This window comes from Osmia bicornis, chromosome 2 (assembly GCF_907164935.1).
Source record: "Osmia bicornis bicornis chromosome 2, iOsmBic2.1, whole genome shotgun sequence".
Taxonomy (NCBI): Eukaryota; Metazoa; Arthropoda; class Insecta; order Hymenoptera; family Megachilidae; genus Osmia; species Osmia bicornis.
The window spans coordinates 5,930,991-5,956,692 of NC_060217.1; the positions used below are offsets into that span (position 1 = coordinate 5,930,991).

Genomic DNA, 25,702 nt, shown 5'->3' on the forward strand with positions numbered 1-25,702 from the left:
TTCATTAATTTTTTGTGAAATTAATAACCGATGGCAGACTGAAATTCTGATATAATATAGAACTAGAACAAATATTTTACTAATATTTTGTTCTATTAGCTATTAACTGAAAGATAAAAACTACTGTCAAATATATCATATTTGCTCTGAAGCTTCCAGAACTATTTGCTACAAAAAAAAGCGTAGTTAGTTCACGTATAAAGTTTCACAAAAATCGTTCAATATTTACCAGAGAAATTTGTAAAACCTTGCTAGCTTTAAAAATATCTTTTAAATGAATTTATTACTCGTTCGAAAATCTGTATATATATCTACGTAAAATACACAAATCGTACGTTGAAATTTTTTCTGTAAAACAATTTTTTAATTCGATTTTCAGTCTCAGTTTTGAAAGCTATTTTTACAGACAATTGCCAATATAATTGAAACAACTTTCAAGTGTGACTTCCTCTTTGTAACAGTGTCTCACGGTCGAATGTAATATTTTCAATTGATCGTATCTGCTTTTCTAAACGCAGAAGGTCCTCCTTTTATCCGAGAACGCCATTATAAGGGATAAAGGCTTCTGTACGCGTTGTTCGCGATCAGGAGGGTAGCTGGTCAATTTCTTTTTACCTCTTGAAAAATATCCCCGCGAAAGTACCAGTTTCCCTTCCCTGAATGAAACATTGTACGCGGTTCTATCATCCCTCGCTTCGGTCAACGTACATCCTAAAAGCAAATGTTATCCGTGAAAGAAAATATTTTTCGTCTGAATCTGAATTAAATTTGCGAATCAAAATTCTCTTTTGTGTAAAAAGATATTGTTTCCATAGGATGTGCAGTGGAGAAAGTATATCGGTGCTAGAAATTCTGATCTAATCTCACGTATCTTGAGAAGCATGTAACACTATTTCGCGGACGATGGTGGATTTAATGGTCACCATCAAGCCGTGGTATTAAGTTTCGACAGTCGCTTCCAGCTGGGAACGATCATGGAATGTGGAGTTTACACTGACCACGGTGAAAATTTCCCTCGGGAAATGGGACGAAGTATGCATCTCTGTTCACGTATGCGCGATTCGCGTACTGTTGCACACGCACGATTGGGAAAACGCGGCCAATTTACTCATCGAAATATAATGTACATTTGGTGAAGCAATTTTGTCGGTATTTCGACTATCATCGATGCAATCCATTAACACTTTACTGCTCAATGACCCTGACTCTAATTAGAGACAGGATCCAATTAGGCAGGGAGGTAGCGAATTGTGAGAGATGAATAGGCGTTATTCAACGCGTACGTTATTGAATTTTTCAATTTAAACATAGAGAGCCGAGATTCATTATTATCCGAGATAATATTTGCATTGATAATTAATTTATCATGATTTGCATTGACGTCGATAGGCGTTTCCAAGCGTGTAGGAAACATTATTTCCGAGCTAAGTTGTTAACCTGCATGAAAGTTGCTGTCATTGCGGGCTCCGCAGCAACGTCGGTCGGGTTATCAACGTGTTAAACTACGTAATTCTGCGCGGGGCATAAACTTAATGCTTTGCCCGTGACTCGGTTTCTCTTCTCCGATGCACCCATAACCAAGCCGCGACGGCTTATGTACGCCTATACATAGGTGTATCTCCATATGCTTACCACAATCAGAGCGAACAGCCCGGATGATCACGTGTGCTTTCCCGAAACTTCATGAAGATTGTTGAGAGTCAAGTGAATCGCTACAGTTACAAAATCCTGTATTCTAACAGGGAAGATTTGGTCGAACACTTTAGCCACTTAAATCTATCGAGTTTATTAAAAATTGAGAGAAGAAAGGGTTAATCCTCGAACGACGAACCATGGAGAGAGCCGCAATTTTTATTTCATTTTTTAAATTTAACACTGTAACGCGTGAACGCAATTTAATTTGTTGAATTTTCTTTATAATAAAAGTTTATTTTGTTTGATTTGTACAACTTATACAGAGAACTACCCAAGTGTTACACTCACTTATTAATGAAACTTTTCCAGCTTTCCCAAACATTCGGATTAATAGCGAACGGCGGCAGCCGCGTCGAAGCGCGACGATACATTCATTCGTGCTTGAACCTTCCTCGAGACAGTATCGAGAATAAAGAGATTCACCAGACTAAATTATTTAACCCACCGACGCTATCCCTGACCATAACAAACACGGTTCTTTTAAAAATTAGTCCTACAACGCGTGAAATTTTTTCGTTCGAAAATTATACATTTAACTTGGGCAAATAAGTTTGAGTCTCGATTGACCCAGCCTCTGCTATTCAAAAGTTAATTAAAAACTAAGAAGTGTTACCCAATTCTCTACTTTCTATCGCCAGCTCAGTTGAATTTTTTTATTATTCTGGCTTAACTTTTGCGAGAAATTCACCAGTTTGCGACTAGTAGAAACTTTTTGGCGAAAATATGACACCTGACGTGGAAGTTTCGTCGGGGGTTTTCAACAAATTTTCATAATTTCATATAAAGTAAAATTGCTTTTCTAATGCGAGAATAGAAATATTGAAACGAAAATATTTGTCTTCTTGTATTGAACTAATTGATTTTCTTTCTGTTGCAGGTAATTCAATACGCCGGTTTAGACAGAGAAACAGAAAGAGCATTTGAAAAGATAGACTGCACGTGAATAATGTAAGTGATTCTAAAACAAGGACGTTCGTCATAAATTCGCAACATTTACTATTACAGTTACATATGATGCTCTTAAAGGAGTTCATATTTCCTTCTCCTTACGTGACACAAGACATAAAGTGTATCATTCAACTATATTTTGAACTCCTCGTAACTTTGTCGTGTTCTTGCTCGATAATAAAGCTTGGAAGTAACACGCGAACTTTACTCTGTATCTTTAACGCGTTGCGATTAGTGGTAGCTTAATTTTTGGGATATTTATATATTTCGATAAAATTTTATCTCCCTATAAAGATAGAAATATTATAAATATCATGGTGACTTGAATTTTAGGTCCCTAGGAAGTCATTGAAACGTGATCGGCACATTTTGTTTCAATTTTTTTAAGTAATTTCTTCTAACGAAAGTTTCTCTCAACTGGAGTAGCTAAAGGGTTAATTAATCAGTTAATTCACAGAGAACACTGAAACGTGTATTCAGAGTGGGATCTCGTTAGTTCTTTCTCACGAAACGGTCGTATGCTCACGTTTGATCACGGCTTCGACTGTTGTTTTTCCACCAAAGAGTTCCCCAAACACCGACATCTAGTTAGATTGCTCTCTGCGAATTCCCTCGGGTAGTTTCTTCCGTTGGAAAACACCGTAGAGAAACGTTCGGACTACGGGAAGTTCGCCGTCCGCTGTTAGAAAAACTAATTCCACGACAGAACGGGGATCGCGTTGCAATATCGAAACCACTGCGAGATATTTCATTGTCCTCGAGAAACGAACCAGAAAACGCGTTGCATAGAGACTTTGGGAATTTGCTTTTTTCTATTTGCGAATTAAGTATCGGACACGGTAGAAAGTAAACGAAAGTTAAGTTCGTTTAAAATGGACTTCATTTCTACGTGTTTCCCGTGGTTCTGTTCGGTGGCAAGTTATTTAGAATGTTTCGGTTAAATAGGATAGTTTCGAACGTCTAGGTATAGTTGGCTTGGCGTGTTCGCTGATTGGAAACGGTTTCGAGTTTGCAATTGAAACTGATAGTCTGACGGTTTGGAACTGGGAAAGTTTAGAAAATTGAAGAATTTAAGGGAGAGGTAATTAAAGCTGCAATAATCAATATTGAAAGTTAATTTTAAATAAATAGGCAAAATAAATGAACAAATAATTGAAAATAAATAGCCAAAAATTTGTACATAAATTAGAACGGCTTTAGTTGTTTCTAACACTTTAATTACCATATCTAGATCAATGGTAATTTATCTATGAATTTCGAAACGTTAATCATAATTAAAATAAAAGATCGATGGATCTTCTTCCTATATCACGCTTCACATTAATATTGACGACGTAACTCATAGAATATTATGGATAGAAATGCCAGTTTGCCGTTGCCAGTGATCAATATTAGATAGCTTTGACGGTAAACAGAATCGACCCATATACATGTACATACGAGCATACAGGTTGTTGAGTTAACGCAGACTGTATAAACATATCTGGCATCGATTGAAGATATTATATGTCCTAAATTGAAAGGCTCGTAATACTAATGAGCTCGAATTAATCACATTTCTGGTTAACTTCAGTGAAATTCAACATTAATTAACGAACAGCATTAAATATGTAACTATTAATATTCTTTCATAACATTTAATTATAATTATTAATGCTGATAAAATGAGGTACAAGGGTAGTGAAATGTAGAAAGAAGCGAGGAGAAAAATCAAAATATTCAATAGGCAATACACGTTTCTGGGCAAACAATGTAGTTAGGAGGAATAGCAGAACTTTTCAGCAAATCAAACATCTGTCGCCAGGTCGATACCGATGGAATTCATTTATCCGTACCCAACCTGGCTAGCTAATAATTATATTCAGTTGGAATCAGTTTCAAACAGCGTATCCTCTTTCTCTCGTCGGGAAATCAAAACTTTTTGACCTAATAAGATATTCCCAACGCGCGACAGTATTTGTTCTTCGGGACCTTCGTTGGCAAAGAGGCTTATGCAAATCCGTGAAAGCAGCCAGAAATCTGCAATCCTTCCGAGCAAATAGAAACGAAAGAATAGAAAAAGTTAGACGTTGTTCAAATTAACACCTCGATTGTCGTGGGATTCTCGACAATTGACGGTGCAATGGTAAAGAAGTGATTTTTTATCCCTTGGAATATTTTGGAATTTTTAATATTTTACAAGTATTCTGTATCTTCGAAATGTAATGAAAAAGCAAATGAATTGATATCATTCGAACAAGGAAATTTTTACGATCTAATCAGATATTCGTGTCGGTATAAAGTATTTCACGCTCTTGCGTATTTATGCAAATCCACGGGAACCGGAAGGGTACAGTGCGACGAGTGAAAAAACGAGGTAAAAGGGGACGGAAGTGGAATGAGAAAATGGAAAGACAAACGACACGCGCGGCCCAGAGACGACCCATGATAATTTCAAGTCGCCCTCCTCGTAACACAAACCTGTAAATATTTCACTGTACAACTGTCGACGGATGTTGTGAAATATTCCTTAACTGTGCCTGATCCTGAATAAATCTAGCTTCTTTATGAAAACAAAAAGTACATTACAAGAACCAGTACAATGTACTGTTGGATGTAACAAGAGCCTGTCTTGCAAATTAATTTGCAGAAAAATATTTTCATTCTTATGAATGCAGAAGTCATTAATATATTTAATGAACCAAAATTTAATTAAAGACTATAAATCAACTTTTGAATTTTGTCAAGTTAGATTGTAAAAAGTGTGTCAATTTTAATTAGATTATTTCTTGTATCATATATTTACTACACCATTTTTAATTTTTCATGCAATCCAAATACTTCAATCTTTCAAGCAATCAGAATTCATTTAAAAGTCTATCCTAAATAAAGCCAGAAATCGTTCGGATCGAACGTTCATTAAAATCGATCAAAGTAATCATCGTTTTCAGTAAAATATAAAAAATCAATAATGGGGGGGGATCGTATCAAGATATCAACGAGTTAGAAAGTAGAAATAAAACGGTGGAGATTCGTAGGTTCGCGAGAAAATAGAGGTACAATAACGAAAGTGGTGATAAAATATGAAACGATATCGCTAAAACGGAAGTTGAGGGTTGATTTACAAGAAGGATTATTAAGTCGGCACGTAAGCTCCTTGAGTTAGCACGTAATCCGTCCAAGGGATATAGTCGGTTTACAAGGCGCAATATCTCGATTTTAGTACTCTACCGGGTTGAACTGGCTGAGTCGGGAATAACAATCCGAGAATAGATAGGCAGTGGATATATGGATTATACGGGAGAATTATACGACTTCGCCGTAACGTCTTCGAATTTAATGCAAAAGCGACGAAGCCGTCGTCCCTACACCCCCATAGCTATTCCATCTGAAACCCGATCGATGTTTAATTTCCTACGATCGTCCTTGTCGGAATAAAACCTCTGCTCGTTGCCTGTTCGCTTAATTCACTGTCGGCTGGATAGGTATACCGATACTGAATTTGTTACACGTCTGCCGTACCTTGCCGATGTTCTTCAACTAATTCACTAACTTAAAAAGAAAAATATTTAAATTATGAGACATTTTTTAAATCAGAATTTTCAATTTAAATTTCAAGATATCTGCCTACTTTTCATATTAATATTAAGTTGCTAAATTTTATCATTTTCCTGGGAAATTTAATCCAATTAATTTCCAACCTTTTAACGAAAAACGAAATTCAATAAAGATACTTTTAGATGCAACGAAACGACACGAGAGATAAAACACGACGAATTTAGAGCGTTTCTGAGCCGACACGAGTAACTTGTCAAAGTGTAATATATCTCGCGTGTGCACCCCGTTTGTAGCAAACAAGACGACGCTCCTCGTGTACCAGAAACTATGTCTCACGATGTTCAACGGCTAATTACATGGTTTCCCGTCAAACCGAATTCCAAATTTGCTGTGATATCGACGCGGTAATTAACGAAGCTCGAGAGATTTACCGCGGACGTTCGTTTCATTCGATTACGTATCGTAAGCTTGCTGCAAGGTTCGACTTTTTCACAATTTCTGTGCTTAATTAGCGATCGTAATTAGCTGATAACCGAATGTTCCTACTTTGCGTTAAAAATCTCTTTCAATTCCTCGATGAAGATTAAGGTTTAAAATTAAAACCGAGCTTGGAATATTTATATTTTTTGTAATATCATATCTTGGTATAATTAATTTAAATATTATCAGTGTCAAAAGATTCTCTAAATAAAGAAATAGAATACAATTAATTATTATTGATAATATAAGCGAATCGTTGAAATTTTTCTTTTTGGAGTATAGAGAAATAGATAAAAAAGAGCAAGGAAAGGATACAGAGTAAATTTATCGCGGCCACAAACGCTCTTTTTACCGTCACTGCTTTTCGCGTTTCATTTATCGGTACAACAACCATGCGTGTCGCGAGTTCCATAGAAACATGGTCCAACAAAAAAAGGTATCTCCAGTAGAATAACCAAACACACTCGGTGAAAAGTAAACGGCTACCGAGTGAAAGCCAATCATTTTGAGAGCAACACGCTCTGTATTCGTTGGATGTACAAATAGCGTAACAACCTGTACGCCTCTTAATAAAACGTGGAAAGAGTGTACGTTGAAAAAAAAATCTCTCCTTCGAAAAGAGCAGAGAGAAAGAAAAAAAAATAAACGCGAACAAAAATCCATCGATCAATATACAGAAAAATTGCGTGCAAATTGACAATCATGAAATTGCTGTCGACACGAGGCGAGGCACGGGAAACGGAAAAACTCGACTGTCGGAAAAACGTGGGAAATTCGGTGAGATGAATACGGAGAATGGACCAGAGGCCAGAATCGAACCACGTGCATATCCCAGCATCGAAAGGATAGTCGGTAAAAAGCTCATCGTTTACACGTTTCCAACCCATAAGCAGTGACTACAGATGCAAAAGACTGGACATGCCTTTGTTTTCGAGGGGTAATGACTTAGGGGCTCCTAGAGACCCGCGGATGAGGTCTGCATGCAGAGAGCACAACCAGTATGGTAATCGTACATGTTTTACCAGTCCCTCTTTTACCGCATCTCACACTGACATATGAAAAGACCCAATTTTCACTCCTTTACAATATTATAATATTATTATAATTGTTTTCTTCTTAACTTCCGTAACTTCTTTTCTTAGTTATTTATTTAATTGACTTAAATTCTTCTAATCATTTTACTTATTCACTGTACTTAAATAACTGTTTGATCTTTAATAAATTAAAAACATAATATGAAAATCAAACTTGAATCAAAATCAGTAACTACTTCTCAATATGAGAAGTTTGACCTAGAACGAGGTGCGACCTCCTCAGACATACAGAGATGTAAGGGATCTGCCGTCCCCTGGGGGAGGGCAGCGGGGGAGTGTCAGATTCCTACTGACTAAAACCCCACGGTGACCGACACTGGCGCTAGAATAGGGCTCCGCAGCCTTATATGTATTACTCCGGAGCCCCCTACGTCTAGCACACATGTGCCTATCTCGGGGGAGGTCCAAATTGGGACTTCCCCCTGCTGCCTACCTTGTGGCCGACACTGGGGGGTCGCACCCAGTGCCGGCTTGTACGCGGGCCGTGTGCAAAGGCGCCCGGAGCCCCCACTCCCGACGCCAACGGCCCTGACGGCCCACCGGTTTTGGTGGTGAAGCCGTCATATCTAGTATTGAGAGAAGGGTTGGATCAACCCCCCCTTGCTGTTTCTCGTGTTAATATGGCATGGCTGAGCTCGAGACACCGACTGGCAATAAGTAATGGGGTATAGTCTTTTATATCGGAGCAATCTGCTGTTACCATTAATATGCGTTAGACTGTTGCGATGCGAAGTATTTCAAAGTTTTATACTAGGATAGAGCTGATGGCGTTTGTTCTCAAGGCATAAATTCAAAAACCCCTTGAAAACAATAGCATGTCTAGTCTTGTTGGTTCTGTACTCACTGCGATAGGGATGGAAACGATCGGTATGCGCGTCGTTGCTACCAAGATGTCGTCTTGCATATAAAACGTCTCTACCTCACGTTATCTGTCGTTGTTCGTTTCCACGCGGTGTCCTCTTTCATGCATCTAGCGAATGTGCATCGGTTGCACATTCCGTTTGCAACTCAGCCCCATGATAGAATTACGTGCACCAGCCGCAATAACAATGTTCCTGCTTAGGGAAGGCATTACTTGCATTAGGTCGCAGACTTGCAACCTTGCAACTGCAATTGCATTTTGCTACCATGCACTCGTGTAAATGTTTGAACGTGGTGGCTTCGATGACTATAGTACATGAATATCATAGAAGAAAATTTGTATTACAGAAGAATTTCACTTTATATCTTTGTCAATAGATAATCCTGTGCTATAAATTCCTCCTGTATCTTCACGACACACGTGGCGAATTCCGAATCGTCTATTTCTGCTCTACGACTGCTCTTTTTTCCCGAAACTCGACTGCCTCTCCGTGCGAGTATCACTGAATTATTTAGCTCGAAACGCTGATACGTGATGCATGCAGGAGAAAAGAACATGAGCTGACGTGAAAGCTGAAGTCTTCTGTCTTTCTGAGGATGCAACGAAGTCGGGTTGTGCAGTCCATTTGGTATTCGTTTGAAAATTTTATGAAATTCGATCAGACAACTGTAGTGTCCAAAAGATAATCTAAATTTCACTTAAATTTTCCATAGATTATGTGCGTTGGAAAACAGCGACCACAAAAGTTTCACCTTTCCACTGCAATTTAAAAAAGGGAAACGAAAGGAGGTCGTCTTCGACGAAAGTCTCACGGTACTTTTTATATAAAATCTCGGGGTACATATAAAAGATAGGATACGAGGGAGTCGTATCGCGATACATCACCCAGAGACAAGTTGGTTTTCTCCTGTGGCGATAGACGGCTCGAAGTTTCCGCCGGAAAATCGGAATTCGAGTTCGCTGCTGAAAGTCGTGATGGAACAGCTGTACTCTTCTCGTCTCTCGAGAAAGTAACTGTTAAGAGGAAAGCAGAACTGATAAGCGGAATGTCGAAATACGTTGGATTCACAGGCAATATCTGTTGATATAGAACGCATCATGGTATCTCCGGCTTGTTATTAACCGTCCCTACGAGATTAGGTTGGTTAACGTGGTGAGATATGCCAACGTTGGGGTGGCAGTTGTTGCAACATAGGCAACGGAGACAGCAAGATTACGCGCCAACTATAATTGCAGTTACGTCGCCGGAATTACACATTACTGAAATGATTGCTGGGTTACTCTCTGGTATCTGCGAGCAGATATTAAATCGTTTACAACCAACGTTAATCATTTGTATATTTCACTTGGCGTCTTGTTAAGTGAATTAAAGTAACTTTAATTAAATACTTCAAGATAGATATTTAAAAATAAATTTTGTAATTTCTCATTGCTTTTAAAAATTGAAAAGTATCAAAGATTTCTGACTTCTGACTTATCAACATCTAACGCCAACCAAATAAACTCCAATTCACAATTCTTCACTCTTATCTATTAGATTCTGATCGCGTGAAAGACTCATAAAAATTCATCAAAAGAGCCGTCTGTCCGTTCGTCGTATTTCAGCACCGTTCCCATAATTCGTATATTGTACGTGGCTGCCGAGTAGAGAGACAGTAGGGTCAGTGAAACAAGGATGCGGCCGAGGGTCTACGTCTGGTATCTCGTTTGCATATCGCGTACAGAAGGGAAAAAGCAAGCAACGTTGGGCGACGTGTCCACGAACACGAGAAACGCATCCAGTTAGCAAGGTAGCTGAGAGACTAACCGCTCTAAAAAATCCAATTTCCCGTGGCGTCGTCGACGTACGCTGCAACAGGTTCCGTTCCATTCCGTCTCCATGCTCGACCGAGCTCATAGGCGGCATTGTTTCGGCGCAGAGCGCAAGGGGATTGCTTTTGAGGGAGGGCATCCCTTTTCCCGCCAACGTTGGCCCACGCTATCCTCTTCACAGACCAAAGGTTTCGTCCACCCCCGAAAAAGAGATTAATTCTGACGCGACCGAGCGTCGTGTCGAAAAAACAAAAAGAAAAAAAAAACGGATTTTCCCGATAATCGACGTGTATCCTCCGCTACAACGGTTCCTTTCTCTTCGGGTCGTCTGGCTTACGTTTCGTCCACCCTGATCTATCGTTGGCCCTCCATCGTCTGTGTTCGCTCGCCGAGAGAAATATCGTTGTTCGATTATAGTTTTCGTCGACTCGCTGCTGTACTCTCCAGAGAGCAATTTTCCTAGTTGGATAGTCGAGAAGAGATGGAGGAATATTACATGTAACTGCAGTATGGAAGAGGATTTTTTCTTTTTTTATTTGCGAGGAATTTAGGTCTGTCAAAATTTTCGTAATTTCATAGTAATAATCGTACTACATTTACCGATACATTTCACGGTTAAAAGCTTCTTCAATCTAGAGCTGAGATCTACAGATACACGTAACTTCATCTGCTTTTTTAAATAATACGTTCCTGTGTAATAAGTAGAACGATGAAACACAATATTCTGGAAAGACGATATCTACATTATTCTACTGTCGATCGAACAGACAGAAAGCTCTGCCGCATATTTTATACATGACATGGTAATTGAGCGCATCTCCATTACGTCTGTCTATAGCTACAGTTGAATTAACTACATAAAATTATGTTATATTGAGGTAGCTATTCATTTTGAATGAAGACAAATCAGTTTCTAATCATGATGCTTCATTGATGTAACTTGTTTTTTTTTTTAGAAGGGGAAGAATAAACTAATGACGGAAAACTAATTGTGTAGAAAGATAAATTAATGATAGATAATTATTTCAACAAAATACCAAATGTAATAATTCTTCTAAATCATACGATTTTTCACCGACATCGTTGCTACAACGTTGGAATTCGATCCCTATTAAATAACCCAGAAGAAACGAGTAATTGGATCGTTTTTATCCGGTACGTGGAAGAAAAGTTGAAGAGAACTCGACGTATTATAGATCAATAAACGATTTTCTGCATTTGATACGATAATTCATTTGCCTTTCCCGAATCCAGTTGGAAGCTGTCGTCCAGACACCGTCGTCTCTAGCGAGCACAGCCCTTTATTATGGTAATTTCATTCAGGCTCCTGACGTTGATATCCGCAATCCGTTTTCGATTCGTATTGAAATAACCTCCGATCTGTTTTGCGAGAGGGAAAAGAGAGAAACGAAAAAAGGTGCAACGACATCCGTCGACATTACGGCCTCGGGACCGTCCTCTGTTACCCTCGACAACGCGACCACCACGACCAAGAAGCCGCGATTGTCGCGGAACGACAAGCTCGAGTTTCCGCGTTCGAAAGCACAGGAAACGTAGACGTGGAATCGATTTTCGAGCTGTCGCGACCACTGATTCGACAGTGGACCCGTTCAAATATAGAACCAACGAATACGGAAACGTCGACAAGCACCAGCATTGCTGTCGAAATATTTCATCCGAAAGGATTTTTAATTTTTCAAGCGAGTAAAATTTACACGATACAATTACATATCTCTAATTTTCATCGCTGGAAATGATTTTAAATTAATTGAATAATCTTCTCGAGTCGCTAATGGAATTGTTATTCGAATACTCCTCGTCGACGTTACAAGACTATGAATCCTCCTACAAAGGGAAAGACTACTCCAACAGAAATGATTCACTAGGATTGGTTTTGTGTCTGATTAAAGATGCGTCTGTTACCATTCCGACGAAAGCTGAACAAACGTCGAGCGTGTCTCTTATTCGTAACATCGGGAACCGGATTCGTTTAGCAAACAATTTCTGTCTGAGATATAACCGTGAGCGACAGCGAAAACAACTTGGTAATCGCTTCAAAGAGCTGCGGTAAAACTGACGCGTCACGCGTGCCCTGGAAAGCGTGTCGTTTTAAACGTGGGAATATATTACACAGAGGCCGAGGACGAAAGTTAATTGCATTTCGGTTCGAAAAGTCCGAAGCGAGCGTGGTAGCAAGCGTGCTAATTTTCCGCGCTGAAAGCTCCGCGTGGGGTGAATACGCGATATGGGTCGACGTAACGCTGATAAATGTGTTTGCTCCTCCCTGGACGACCCAGAAAACGTAACAAAGAGGATGCAGATATCATTTGAAAAAAGAGAGAGAGCGCATTCAAACTGATTGGACGTACATGAACTCAATTGACAATTCAGGAGTGTCGCTTCGTTTTAAATAAATTTCTGTAATTTTGTTTCGCTGCGAATGCTCTCCCAATAAATTCTCAAGATGTATTTTATAAGCTCCGAGAATAAAAACGAAGGTAAAATTAAATTTGAAGAAATTATTAATTCTTGAAACTCCTTCGTGGCCATTTTAATTAAAAAAAATTAGTTTTTAGGATAATGCTAGATCAAGGTTTCAACTTTGAAATGAAATTTAGACAGAGTTTAAATAAAATAGTTTGTCCGGCTAAAAGCTGTAACTTTATCCGTTCTTCATCGTGGACCGTACCGTGTATTTCACCGCATCTTGAGAGCACATTGAATCAACGTTACGGCTAACTGATGCCATTGATAGGAATCAGAATTGTTCGCGAGGAATTCTAGCTACATTTCCGTCCGCTATTAAGTTGGAACCGGCAGATGAAACGTCGGAACGAGGAAACGGGGAAAGCTTCTGTTCGCTAATACTTCGGCTCCTCGGATGGACAACAAAAGTTATTCCAGTTTCTAGAGGGGCTGAAACGATGGCGTTCGTTTCCCAGTTTTATCTCCGCTTCACTCGCCATTAGACATCGAAAATAAAGACGAGGAATATTCGTTCGAAAAGAGTGGCATTATCCTCGATGTACTTTTCGTCGACTTCTGTCGCGCTGCTTTTACCGGACAATGTTCCTAGTATTCTCTCCTTCTCTCTGCCCAGCATTTCCTTATTTCGCGAAATGTCATTACTGCATTGCGCCGTGGAAGCCAGCTTCTTCGCGCTTCCACTCTAATGGAAGATCCAGTTCGACTGTAGTTAAAACGACCGAAGAATGCCATTTGCGTTTTCACCTTTTGATAATTTCAGCAGCCTCGAATTCCTTGTCTCTTCCCTTAGAATTTGTTCCTTCGGGTCCTGATGATTTTTGGCTCGAGACAGAAAGGGTTGAATTAACACTTCGAACGAGAGAACGAATTCAGGGAGCAAAGTGTAGGGGTGGAAATAATGTATCGTCGTGCCTTTTAAATTATGAACGAATCTAAAGGCAAGCTAATCCGTTGTTGGCGGATATAATAAATTATTAATAGCCCGCGGTACGCCGAGAGATAACCGACGGCTGTTTAAGTTGGACGTAATTTTAAATATTGAAAATTAACTGGACCTTATATAACGAACCGCACCTGCGGCTGTCGTAATTAATTTATCCTGACCAAAATTCATGCGGTGTGAGGTGAAATATTTCATGTTAAGCTGATAATTATTTTACTATTAAAATATTATCGAGATCTGGACAACTCGTGTAAAATATTATACTTTGTGCTTGCTCCGTTTTCTTGAGTGTAAATAAGAAGCTTTAAATCGCAAGCTCAGCGCTTTAATACCTAGCTAAAATGAAACAAATAGAGACACGATAAAACGTTGAAGTTGACCAACCATCTACATTAATTTGTTGGCTCGAAAATATGGCTTCGTGCAGGTTTCGCTTTAAAGTTGGAAACTCCGTGGAGCACGTTTCTGTTTACATCGCACTTGTCTTGTTTAAGTAACTACCGGCTAAGATCACAAACCAAAGAGCCTTACTGAAGGTTCGTATAAACTTTATTAAGATTATAGAAACAGCTTACTCCGCCATCAACTTGGCGAAAGTTCACCGGTAATTTATTGTTATAAGACAAGAGAATCGTTTTGCGAATGCAAACGGAGTGACTCGTTAATTATGTGCTTGTGTCATCGAAATTGCAATACCAGTGAAAGAACTTGATTCAAATTTTGCCATCACTATTGAAAATGATCTGATTTAAATTTTAGAATTGCTGTTGAAAATGTTTCGAATAAAATTCGAGAATTTCTAGTGAAAGTAACATGATTTAAATTTTAGAACTGCTGCTGGAAATAATTTGATTTCAGTTTTGAAACAACTTCTATTGGGGATGATTTGATTGAAATTTTGGAATTGCTATTAAACTCGTAGATGATTCCAACACAAGATTTTATGTAAAATACCTTCTGCATAAAATTCGATATTTCATGCCTTGAATGAACGAGAAACGAATGATGTCAGAATAACTAAATAAAATTTGACAGATATTTTCGAGTGAATCACTTTGCATGAATGAAGCTTAATTGACAAAGTATTTGTCAGAAAGTCGAACGATCAAATTTCAAGCCATTTAATGCCATGTTCATTGTAAAATGTATTTAAGCACGAATTGAATTTAAGGATTGAAATGTCTGACGTGCTAATTAGAGGATTGTCAATTGTGCAGTGCGATCATGTAAATTGATGAAGTCTCGAAATAATTTTACGACATTAAGAATCGTTCCTATGTCAGCTTTAAATGAATATTTCAATGCTTCTTTCTCTCTAGACAGGTATACCGATATGTTTGATTTTGTTATTCGATTACACGCTTGTTCCAATTGAATATTTCCATGCATTTCGACGTACCATTTTCACGTATCATAATTCATTCGAGTGACAGTGGTACGTCAATCACGTGAAATTCAACGTTATCAGTATTTCTCTTTTTTTTTTTACGAAGAGCGTTACGATCACCAATAGGGACAATGAAAAAACATTTTCAACGCTGTGGTATAAAAATGTGGAATAAATGTTTGATTTGTTAACGCATGAATGTAAATAAATTACAAGTGGAATATCGAATAATTTGGCAGGTTTTAAAATAGATAAAATAATTTTTTAGTCTCATTTCTGAATTCTTACTTAACAAATAACACCTACCTGCCAAGAGACCATCTCAATACCACTAAAATGACTTTAATGGAACATCTTATTTACCATGAAACGCATTGCACGTAGCAACAATAATATCATAACCTGGAGAGTGGTGCACATATTCACAAAAGACGCATATTTCTAACCTTCGAGACGCTACAAGCGCTACAAGTTTTAATTATGCCGGGTAGTCTGGCTGGCATATCCTCTCGTTGCCGTTTCAGACTGCATCTGGCGGTGCGATGATAACATTCACCGCTACGGTTTCTCCTCGCGCCCACCTTCCCTTCATTCAAAGGGTGAAGGGGAAAGGAATAGAGAAAGAGAAGAGAGAAAGAGAAAAAAAAAGCTCGTGCCAGGAGGGGTTCCGACACGAGGGTTAGAGAGGAATGGAGGAAAGAAAAAGCCGGCCTCATTAGGAGAGACCAGACTGCAAGAGCCTCGTGCGGTGTTCAAATGGAATCCAACGTCGACGGTAATAGCGTACGTCGAGATTTTTGAGGTCTCGTCCTTTTGCTTTCGCTCCTCTTCTTTTCCGTCTACCTTTCTTCTCTAGGACTTTCGTCGATATCGGGATCCCATGTAAATTTATGAAGCGAACCGCACGAAGAAGCCCTCTAATCCCATCGATCCTAAAAAAAAAATAAAAATAAAATGAAGTCACGAGCAAAGCGCACCCTTTTCGTTACTTTCGTTGCTCGATTGAATAAAACGAATCTCCCTGGTGCGTTCACGCATTGAAATTAAGCAGACTCCGTGTCACACGGGCGAATCTTTCGTCGATTTGACTCGGTGAGAATTTATACAGCAGCTCCTGTGTCAGTCAAGAGGGAATTCACGAGACGAACCGTGATCCAATCAACCGCAAAGCAATCCCTTTTGATCCCTTTTGACGCGAACCGATGGAAATGAGGCTGCTTGCGTTTTATCGAATTCAGGGGAGATCCTGAGGTGACCGATATCGATCTGAGTATCCTTTTCTACTTTCGATTCGAAGTAGATTTAACCGCGACTTTGGAATAAAATAGCGCTGTGATTTCATTTATATGAAGGTCTTCGAAAAAATGATTACCTCAAATATTTTTTCCTCGGTATTTTATATTAAAATTGTCATACAAAAATAATATTCTATGTGTATCTTTCTCGTCGTAAACCTTGCCCAAATTATCTGAGCGAATTCAATGTCAAAAGGGAGCACAACAACGAAATGAAACATACTAGATTCTGAAGGGGCTTCAAAATCAAGAGAGGGAAAGGTAAAAAGGCATCGCGGGAAGAAAGGGAAGAAACACGACATAAGTGCAAAGATATGGCGTACTCGTTACGGGCTCGACGGTATTCATACATACATACATCCACTTTTCCCATGCATTGCATTCATAAGGACCCCTGAAGGGTTCTTCGGCCACTGTCGCGTAACAGTTTGTAATGGTAATTTAATTCACAGTTTCCACGCTGGTTGAAATTTACCCAAAGCCACCCTCGAACTGTCCGATAGAGTTCGTCAAAACCGGAGCCGAGGACGGAAGAATAAAAAAAAAGATCCGTAGAAACAGAGAGAAAGGATCGGTTGCGTCTGGCGGTGAATTTAATTAACATTCGTCGACCGACACGCGTGTTTCGAACTCTCCCTTTGGAACAGGAATGAATTTTCAGGGATATTTTCGAGGATGCTCGACGATTCATTTTACGTGTCCGCCTCGGTCCGACGTAACTGGATACAACTAATTAATATAACGTTCTCCGTGGCCCGGTTGTTAGTCGCGCAACCATTGAGCCAGTAATTTGTGACAGTTTCCCCCCGGCCACAATGGTATAAATATTCGTTTGTTTGCTTTGCTCGTCGGTACAGATGTAGCCCGTGGTAACAACAATGTTGTTGCCAGCTGAAGAACGACACCGAACCGTGTAATAAATCCTGAAATTGTTTCGACCGATGAGTTTGCGTCGGTGTAGTTTGATCATTGTACGCGTAAAAGGCAGACACTGTAATTAAATGCAAATAAAAATTCGACAAATGATAATAAAAAAGAAAATACATGTCAAATTTACTAAAAACATTTTCAATACTTTTTAAAATTCTTTAAATTTCACGAGATAAACTATTTCATCGAAAAATTCTATTTTCAGCTTTGAAGAACACTCTTGTCTATTCCCTGTCTTGTTATTCGAGCAGACAAATCGAAGGAATAATACGAAATTCTATACGAATGAGAATGAAGAGAAAGACTGTTTTCTAAACGTGGATAAAATAAAGGAAGAACGAAGAGCGTACCTTATGAAACAGTAGCAACCGCACACAAACCTTTATCGTACACCAGGCAATTTTAAGAGGATTCTGTCCGGACTAAAGTGGTCACCACACATTGATGCGACCACCGAATCCAATATCTCGCAGCGGTTACCGAGAAATTCGGCTCTAGATCACTGTGCTCCTTCTGATCCTTGTCTCGAAACACACGCTCTGTTTGCGATGTAATAATCGAGACAGTGCAATTTTCAGTGATCGATCAAATAACATTCCAGCGAAACGATCGATTTTCTGAATTGTCAAAAGCATATCTCAACTTTATACAGTTAATTAAAATAGACAATAAATTGAATAAATTGCTGAGCAACACAGACAGCTGATGCAAATTAAAAAATTTAATTTGATTTATTAAATACTACAAGCTTGTAAATTTTCAAAGCTCACGTGTTCCTTTGAATTTTTCATTAATCTATCAGACATGTATTGTACAAACGGATAAATATGTATATGCTCTATTAATTCAAAGGTTTTGCAATATCACAGCAAATGAATTCTGACTCAATGAACGTCACACAACAGATCTAATGAAATGAATGCACAGACATGGATAGGTGAGTGAGTATGAAAAGCTCTGCAGGTGTGTTCCCTGCTCCAAGCTTTTTGTAATCCTGTCAGGCTTTCGTAATTTCAAGCATGGAGATGATAAAACACTTCCAAATATTTTTTCTTATGAATACCAGTAGAAAGTCCAAATTTGCAAAAAAAAAATTATTTTTAAAAGCCTTTCAAGCAAAATTTGAATTAAATCACTGTCCCAAAATTGCAAGGGAAAATTGTGAAAAAAAGTCTTAAAACAAACAAGACCGTTGAGGCAATAAAAAAGAGTTCAGGATTTGCAAGAGGCAATATTGAATCGAGGTCCTCGTTATGGAGGGAATGATGGGGCTTTCGCGTTTAGGAAGGCGTGGTTCATACGGGGGTGACTTTCTGGCTAGCCGATGGATGTGGCATCCCTATCAGAACAGGGCTTGATGCGGTTTTAACCACCTCCTCTGACACTGTCACAGGGATCCAATATGTTCGACGTCGCTTCCCCGTGTCAGTTTTTGGCCACGGTTACCTATCGATAGAATTTTAATGAACTCCGCCTTTCGGCCGGAAAGACGATCCGCCGAACGATCGTGAATTAATGTCCTCTCCTCGAAACGACATGGCCATCGAGGGAGGCAGCGGAGCAATCTAAAGATTCGCGAACCCATCATCTCCTCGGGATATTTGCACCTTTAATGGCTCGCGTAAGAGCTTGACTTGCAAATATGCAAGTTGAGTATGATACTTTAAGCCGAACCAGCTTCGTTATGGTGTAAGACACGTTTTAATTGGTTTCGATGAAGAAGAGATACTTGAATTCATTTTTCCAGAAATAGACATTCAATATTCTCAATATTCATTTTGTTGATTATAAATTGAAAATAGACTGTAGTGTCTTATAATTGATATTAAATCGTAATATTTCTTTAGAGTGTTAAAATTTCCTGTACATATAAAAATAAATGATTTTTCTTAATCATCATCAGCTTCTTGAGTACCTTAATTACATCAGAGATCATCAACCACGTAATTAAACAATACCACTAATCCATGAACAAAGATTTGATCTGTCTCTCCAAATAATAGAAAGAATCAGGCCAGCTGAATCAAGTCAGCACGATAAGAGGATTATGAGTTACGAGCGAGATAAGAGAATTTAAAACAAGCATTTTAGCTTTTCCAACCAGGATAGTCCAGATGAATTTCAACGACGTTTTAAGCAGCCAACAATCAAGCGTTAACCTACTTGTATCGGATCGTCTAGAAGGAGAGACGAAGACGTTTCGTAAAATCCGGCAACTAATCCGAATCGTTTCCACGGATTACGAATGTCTTACAAAGCTATAGAAGACTATATAGTTTTCCCTTTGAAAGCAAAGGGAACGTGTTCTCTGTTCTCCGATGACTCGAGCCGTTTAACTGCCTCCTCGCACTTCCAAACTCCAGCATTCCCCGGAGTTCCTGCATCCCCGGGAAGTTTCGAATTAATGTCCAACCCGTTTCCTCGGAATTGTATTCTTCGCAATTTTCTCAACGAAAGGTTACTCGGTCTTGATTTTATACCGGCTATCCGGGAAAAACGATCGCTCGAAAAACGTGTAATGCGAACTTCAGAACTTTCGAAAATGGAGTGGATATTTATGAGCTTCAACTTTTAGTCGCCGACTGTTTGAAAGAATCGAAAAGATTCGCTACTTTTCATTAATTTTTTTCATTAAGTATATCAACAGAATTTTATTTCTTCTCTTTAAAAAATCTATTCAATTGATTTCATATTCATACGAGAATGAAAATTAAAACGCATCAGAATTTTCACTTCAAAAACAAAAATCCAATATTTGTGTAAAGTCTATTAATACTTTAAGTCTATTAATTTAGTAATAAAATATTATTTGGCTCGGTTTTTTGTGATATACGTGAACCGAATAAAAGTTTGAACAATGCAGAAGGATTAAATGAAATCTAAAGCGACAGAGTTGATCCCCGAGGAGTTCCTGTGGGAAGAGAGCACCTTAAGATTTCATAGCCTAAAATGTTCACGCCTTTCGAGAGGATTGTCGACGTGTAATTGATCGACAAGAGGTCGACTCGTTTCTGTCTTATTCGTGAACCTCCCTTGATTCGTCTTTCATTCGACTTTACCCTCTCGCCTTTTCTTCTCCTCGTCGTTCAATGATTTTTTCATTTCCTGCCCACGGAGATACTCGAGCCAAGTGTCCTCGTGAAACCCCTTTTCCGGTGTAAGGGCCATCCATTAAAAGCGAAGAATATCAGTGAAAAAATCGCAGTCAGATTATACCCCTTTCCTCTTCGAGTGGTTTTCTTCGGGAATCGAATCGAAGCTGCTTATACTTCTTACTTTATACCGAGTACTTGTTTCTGTAATTAACTCGTCGTCTTGTATAATTTCGCGATAGGCTCAAGAAATATCGAGTTATTATTCAACATGATCGTTTTAATTCAGAACCTTCGAGTTTTTATTTGATAAAATTCTAACGATAAATAAATGGAATAATTTCTTCATTCTTTGGATAGAATTATTTACATTTCTATTCGATATCTGTAATAGAGAGAGGTGAAATTTAAATATAATTCTTTGGAGGAATTTTCAAATGAGATTTTCGAATAGGATTTTCCACATTCTCTGACAGTGTGTTGGTGTACGTTCTTCGGGTAGGAATGCGCGAAATTAAAATGAAAAATATTTCAATGAATTTTCCATGGCGCAGTTGCTTTTATACGATGAAGATTAGTCAGGTTTACTTCGGACTTCAATCAACGAACCCGCCAATATCCGATGCTAATACAGTCCATTGTTTTTACGAAATCTATTTGCTGTCTTTGTATTAACGGATCCGGCAATTTATCATCGGTGTAATATAATCTGCGAGCTTTTGTTATTCCACGGTTGGTACGAGGAAGCCTCATTTCCCGCAACAAATTCTTTATTAAAAAAGTTTGCCGAACAAACGTACGAGCAGGCAATTTCCCTCGTCTAAAAAAGGGGTAATACACCATGGATTCGTGAAAGCGTCGCTGCAACTCTTTATTATGCCTGTCTTTTGTGCGTGTTTTAATGTTTATGCACGTTGGCACCTTGCTAATTCCACTCGGTTCAATTTCACAACTCGGAAATGAAATCATACTTTTTTTTTTAATGAAATACTTCGCTGGTAAAGAATAATTAATTCACGGGCTTTCGAATAATTTTAAACGAAGTTAGTCTTCGATTTTAGTCTTCCTATATTATTCTGTTTTTAATTTAACTCTACTGACAAATGTAGAACTGAATATTATTTTTTTTTTTTAATTAAGTGAAATTTATAAGAGTGGAATTTGTAAAATTTCTATCAAGGAATGGCGAATTTTCTTCACGATTGTAATTCAAGATTGGTGCAGTGTAAACTCGATGTTTACACGGATTCGTTGGTAGCCCAATTCACGATTAATAGATCCAACGGGATTCTCGTTCAAGCTTAAGCTAAATCTAACCAAAATCTACTCCGGCTTTCAGCTAAGCCAATAAACTCAATTGGATATTAGCCAGAATCGCGTTACGCTTAACGCTAAGGTAACTTGAGTTTAACAAAATGCGAACCAGACCAGTCCATGAAATAATAATAATCACATATGATTTTCACAGCCCCTTCGTTTGCGAACTTTCATTCCTTCTTTATCTGCTGTTATCAGATTATTGCAAATTAAATATACTATTTTGAAATTTGATGACATAAAAGTATCACGAAACAACATTTATATTCGAAGTCGAATGCTTTATAAAAATGAGAGAAAATTGTTTCAAGAGAAAAATACTATTTTATGAATTGAACAATTTTGTTGAAATCCACGTTTTTATCTATATAATTTGTACAAATGTCTATTGATCGGACAAATACCTGCTATAAATTCACTTCTGATAACAGTAGAATTTCGATTCACAATACTGTGCACAATTCACAATTCATATTTCATATTTCTACCCTTCGTAATTAAATTTTTGAAAATCTAGTTTGGGTGCACTATAGGTAATTTTCATCAAAAATACTCGAACCAGTCTATAATTTTTAGAATCGCGTGTGGCAGAGTTTATTTTGTTCCTGATCGTCGAAGAAACGAACGGTTAATGTCAACATTCATCGCACGGGCAACATGGAAAAACGTGCACGCGGTTATTACGGGAAAACACAGGCTGTCGGTCCGCGCAAAATGACGCCGCAACAAGCGTCGTCGGATCCAATTGCGTCCACTTTCGCGTCCCTTGCCGTTGCGTGGGCTTAACGATAATGTTTCGGGTCGTGTTTACATCTTTGGCCTGGACAGTGAATCATAATTTCACGCTCGAACCAAGATTGGACTCGCCAGATAAATATCTCGAACGAGCGAGGTTACTTCCAGTTGGATGTCTCAATTTTGACGTCGACCAATCGTAAAATATCCTATGCACGGTTTACGTGTTTTGCCGTCGGAAATAATTAGAATCTCCTAATATAAAAATCCAATTAAGCTCACAGGAGACTAACTAGTAAATTTGAAAATAGATAACTGCATTAATAAAGCAGTATTATTAAAAGGTAGAATGTTTACGAAAAATCAGAAGCCCTGTTTTCTTTAATCAACTCCGTTCAAATAATTCATTAATACAAATTCGCTCGTTTAACATGGTTGGTAGCATAAGGGTTGGTATTTTCTTCGATCAATTCGATTGCACCCTCCCGAGGTTGCATTCGAGCCACAGCCCTCCGTTATGAAGCGTTCCATTTACTGGCAGCAGGTAAAACAAGGAAGGCAAATATTAGGGTAAATTGAAAATTCTGTTAGCATCTAGAGGGACGGGACGAGTCGTTTACGCAGGATCGTTAATAATCAGGAACAGAGAGCTCGAAAGTTCTGTTCCCGGTTTAATTGTTACGGTTTAACGAACCGTGGGGCCGTTGCTTTTGCAACAGAAATGCTCGACGTCGCAACGCGATCGTTGTTGGCAGCAACGGAGGCATGAAACTTCTTGAACAAGTGGAAGGAAACGCAGCTACCGGAGCTGTTATAAACCGTTCCTATTGTAAAGAAACAAACACACGGAGAATCGCGATAAATGCCGCTCGACAGTGATCTTTGTTCAGTCGAACGTTACTTGGTTGACCAACTTTCCAATCTATCGAACGTATCGCCTCCTGTTACATTATACCGAATCTACGCGATAGGTTTCCTTAAGAAAAGTCCCATTGTAAGGAAAATTTTTTAAATGAAACGTTCAAAGGACAGAATAATTAACTTCGCTTTTTTGGAATTTATATAGCATCAATATTGTACCTACTACTTTACGCGAAGGGATTGAGAAATAAAATAGCAACATGTTTCACCAATCGTCAAGTTTCAGACGAATCTTCTTGGATGTCGAAATTGACGGTCTCTCGTTTTACACAGCGCGACGAAATTACGCGTTTCGATCGCTAGTAGTGTTTCATAATAAGCGGCAAGTAGGACGAAAAGCATCGGTACGCGTCCAACGAGAAACGAGCGACGGTTATTTAACGCGAAATCCATTTTGCGTAACTCGATTCCGACGCCATCATCGGGACAGCAAAACCGATTTGCCAGGTTCGTCGCACGACCAGACGACGATACGCTTCCCTATCGATCTCCAGACGAGATCGAACCTTAGCGATCCGTCTTGAAAAAGGGGTAAATCCAAGGATGGGACAGGAGCGTGGATGATGAGTTGATTTACTGGCCTGTAAATCGACCTTAATCTCTACGAAGATTTGTGACCGTTTCACCGAGATTGCCGTCCGAAGAGCTTCTTCAACGAGCTTCCCAACTGTCCAGACGATCAAACTTTTTGGTGGGCATCCTTTCGTCCATCTTCTTTGTAGATGTTAGAAATTGGTTTATTAGAAGAATGGGTAGTACAGTTCATTTTGTATTCCTTCTAAAAATCGGATTCATAATTGATTCTAATTTAAATTTTGCTTGAAGCAAAGATAAATTAACAAGGTAAAATTAACATGAAAATTACCTCGAGAACCACAATGCCATCCTTTCTTTTGCTGCTAGTACTTGGGTGCCTTTTGGATCTGAAATAAACAGTTATATATTAGAAATTATATTTTGGAGTTTGATCCTGTAATATATTATTGCAATTATCCAAAACTAAGTAGCTTATATAATGAAAACAGACGAATTTTATTTTCCTCTGTAATTCAATCTTTCCACGAATAAAACGAACAGACGTGTAAATTTGAAATGCGAAAGCTGCAACGGTAATTTCATTTAATACTATATTATTCCATTGAACAAACGCCAGCCGTGAAATTAATTAATTTGAAACTCGGCCGTGATGTTTGTGTTTTAAACGCGAATATTTTCATCGAGTTACAAGAATTTATTAAAAATTTCCATAATCGAAATACCATGGTCGCACCTCTCGCGTTATTTCGCTTGAATTTCAGGTTTTTTTTTGAAATATTCATAGCAAAAATAAAATTGAACCGTTTCGTGTAATTAATATTAGAAGATATCACCCTTGTATCCTCGTATTTGTATAATTGTTGCGAGAGATTAACAAAGAATATAATTAAAATATTTTAAACACCTCGGGGTCCATCAATTGGAAAATGTTTATCAACTTTCATCGATAAACATGCGACTGTCTTTCCACGGGCGCATTAAATATGAATGATTATTCATGATTCGCGTGGTTACTCGATAATGACTAATTAGTTGAATACGGACGATGATATAATGCAGTTCACCGTGTGAACGTAATTTACGCAGTATATACATGAAGCACGATTTACAACGCGATGATAATTACAGTTGGTAGTTACAGCTCGTATCTCTCAAAAATTTATGCGTCGGTTTTGTTCAATACCGTGTGAAATTAACTTCTGAAGCGTCGATTAAATATTCTCAGATTATGTATTTAATTGCTCATTAGCTTCGTTACTCCCTTTATGGAGCTTTTCAAAGCATATTTCATCGAATGTTCTGTTTTTACGCGTATAAATTATAATTATTTATTTCAAATTACGTCGACGAATATTCAATTATAAATACTATTTTTCGATACTTGATAAAGATTCAATAATTCATTGTACTGTTAAACGGATAAAAATTAATTTTAATGCATCAACTTATAAAAATCAATACCCAGGCAAAAATCATTATCCAAGAATGAAAATAACAGCGTTCGAATAGAAGCATCGTGAAAATCTAGTACGAGTTATTAATTGTTAAATCGTCGACGGGCTTTTTAACTCTCAGCACTTGTCATTAAACCATCAAATGCAGGAACGAACGAATGGATCCATTTGCTGAT

At 38.3% G+C, this 25,702-nt stretch overlaps 2 protein-coding genes across 5 annotated transcripts in view; one reads left to right on the forward strand and one right to left on the reverse strand.

Moving 5' to 3' along the window:
• LOC114872059 (fasciclin-3) overlaps positions 1–25,702 on the forward strand; it is a 261,816-nt gene that overhangs the window by 208,735 nt on the left and 27,379 nt on the right. Inside the window, exon 3 of one of the 4 annotated variants that reach the window (XM_029178825.2) lies at positions 2,573–2,643. The exons of the other annotated variants lie outside the window; for them this stretch is intronic. The gene's annotated coding sequence lies outside the window, so the exon portion shown is untranslated. The remainder of the gene's footprint in view (positions 1–2,572; positions 2,644–25,702) is intronic. 4 annotated transcript variants of the gene reach the window in all.
• Positions 22,424–25,702, reverse strand: part of LOC114872055 — a 73,917-nt gene continuing 70,638 nt past the window's right edge. The window contains exons 9-10 of the mRNA XM_046290134.1: positions 24,401–24,458; positions 22,424–24,313 (exon numbers count right to left, since the gene is read on the reverse strand). The gene's annotated coding sequence lies outside the window, so the exon portion shown is untranslated. The remainder of the gene's footprint in view (positions 24,314–24,400; positions 24,459–25,702) is intronic.